Genomic DNA, 2,500 nt, shown 5'->3' with positions numbered 1-2,500 from the left:
TTATTTTTACAACGGGCTTTCACTTCACTGCCTATCGCAGCTCTGTATTCCTTGGGTATGTACTGTGGTTTGTTGTGATGCTCTTATGGTTACTGTATTGAAAGTGTTTTACGTAGGATGTGTGCAGGGCCCAGTAGTGCAATTTTCTGTATGTTATATATGTTATATTTGTAAGTCCTGGTGTTTTGTTATGCATTTGAATATTTTTGTTATCATGCCTAATGCGCTCACTATGATAGGAATTGTTTCTGTTTCTGGATTCTACATTCGAGTTAGCTCTATTTCCAGGTCTTTGTATTCTGAAAGTTTCTCCATTTCTTTTAGAAGAAACGTTGTCATCTGCTGGTATTGATACATCTATTAGAAAGCATTTTTCTTATTAATGATCTCTGACAACTATATTATTATTATTATTATTATTATCATTATTATTATTATTATTATTATTATTATTATTATTATTATTATTATTATTAATGTTATATTTTTAAAAAGATCGTAAGATATTTTAAAAAGATCGTAAGATATTTTATTAGTTGAACGATATTTCAACAGTACGCCTGTCTTTGTCATGTTCAAAATAAGAAGTGATAAAAATTCAAAATTACAGAAATTTAAACGTAAAGTATGAACGAGAGCAACCAGTGTCCACGCGTTGATGGAATGACATCATCAGTTTTTAAGTTACAATTTTATAACAGACGAGAAGAAAAAAAAACAGAAAAAAAACAGAAAAAGAAGACGACAGAAAAAAGGAAAGAAAAAGAGAGAAAGAAGAATATTTAATCAAACAGCTTTGTATAAAGTTGATGATATTCTCCTGTCATCTTATTCATTCCTCCAGGGCGTGGTGTTAATAACCCGCAAATATAATTCTCCTCATACATTCTGAGAAGTAAAAGCGAAGCAGATACAGAATATTTTTCTGAGAATATCCACTTTCAAGTCTTCTTCAAAATTGCAGCCGCTTGAAACGAAATGTTCAGCAAGTTCTGTCGAGCTACTGTTATTGTGCCTGACGTCGAATCTGTGCCCATTAAACCTTTTGTTTAATTGTTCCGTTGTGCAACTAACATAAATTAAGTTGTGTTTTGTGCATTCTGCAGCGTACACCAAATGGGAGTCTTTAGATGTTCCATGTTGTGTATAAATCATAGCATTTCTTTTATGATTTCTGATGGAATTCACTTCACTCATGTTGTTGCAGAATGAACAGGGCTTACCTCTCTTGCGGCTGTTCTTTAAAGTACAGCGTGCAGATACTCCAATGTTCGTTTTCTTGGAGTCAGATATAGAGGTCAATAATTCTCTTATATTCTTATTCCGTCTAAAGGCTACAATAGGCGGCTGAAGAAATATCTGTTTCAATATCTCTAATCACGTTCCTGTAGATTGGTAAACAGTTCGGAGATGACTCGTACTTTTCCTCATCAGGGCAATTCGGGCTCTATGGGGTTTCTTGATTAGCCATAAGAGGATTGTTTCATCCATATTTTTTTATACAATGTATAAATTTTTTCTTTGTCTTTCTTCTCTCTTTCTTCCCATCATCTTTTTATGTATCCACATACACAAACAAACAAGCACACACACACACACACATACATGCGCGCGTGCGCACGCAACACGTGCAAAAAATATAAACTGTCCTTCTAAAGTATTCCCTCATCTGATGTCCTTGCAGCAAATAAGAACATTCAACATAATCATCACCACCACTACCACCACCCACATCATCATCATAATCATCATCATCATCATCATCATCATCATCATCATCATCATCATCATCATCACCATCATCATCATCGTCATCATCATCATCATTATCACCACCATCATCATCGTTGTTGTTATTAATGTTGTTCTTATTGTTATGACTATTATTATTGTTACTATTTCCTGTGTTATCATCACTGCCTACAACATTTTTATCTATTGCCTCTTAAATTGTGCAATAATTTCTCTTTAGCCATACCTCTTAAGATATTAATACATGCGCTTCCTAGAGAGTGAAAGAAACAAGGAATTAAAAACTAACAAAAACAAATTATAAATACCAAAATATTTCCAGCTGTTCAGCAATGAAGCATTTAAATGCATGTCTGGCACCATTCAAACGGTCTTCGGATATCTGACGCAACTAATAAACAGAAATTTTACTGATGGCTAAATTATTTTCGTTGTAAAAGTTATAGGAAGGTAACATTTGCTCAAAGATAAGTATAAACAGATGCACAATTGTGCGGGAATGAAAGTGATGTTAGCTTCATAGAATAAATCCTCTCGACAACTTACAAACTCCGCCATTAAATCTTGCCCCCAAATACTATAAATTTCAATAATACAATCACTGAAAATTAATCAAACAATATTTGTCTATGTTAGTCTACGAAACTAATCGTATACTACATTACTGTTACTGAATAGCCAGACCTTGTTCAAATTTTGAATAATTATCTTATTCAGTAAATTACCTGCACTTTGCAACTACTATTTT

Source organism: Octopus sinensis, linkage group LG7, assembly GCF_006345805.1.
Source record: "Octopus sinensis linkage group LG7, ASM634580v1, whole genome shotgun sequence".
NCBI lineage: Eukaryota > Metazoa > Mollusca > Cephalopoda > Octopoda > Octopodidae > Octopus > Octopus sinensis.
Note: the sequence above shows the minus strand (reverse complement) of the source record.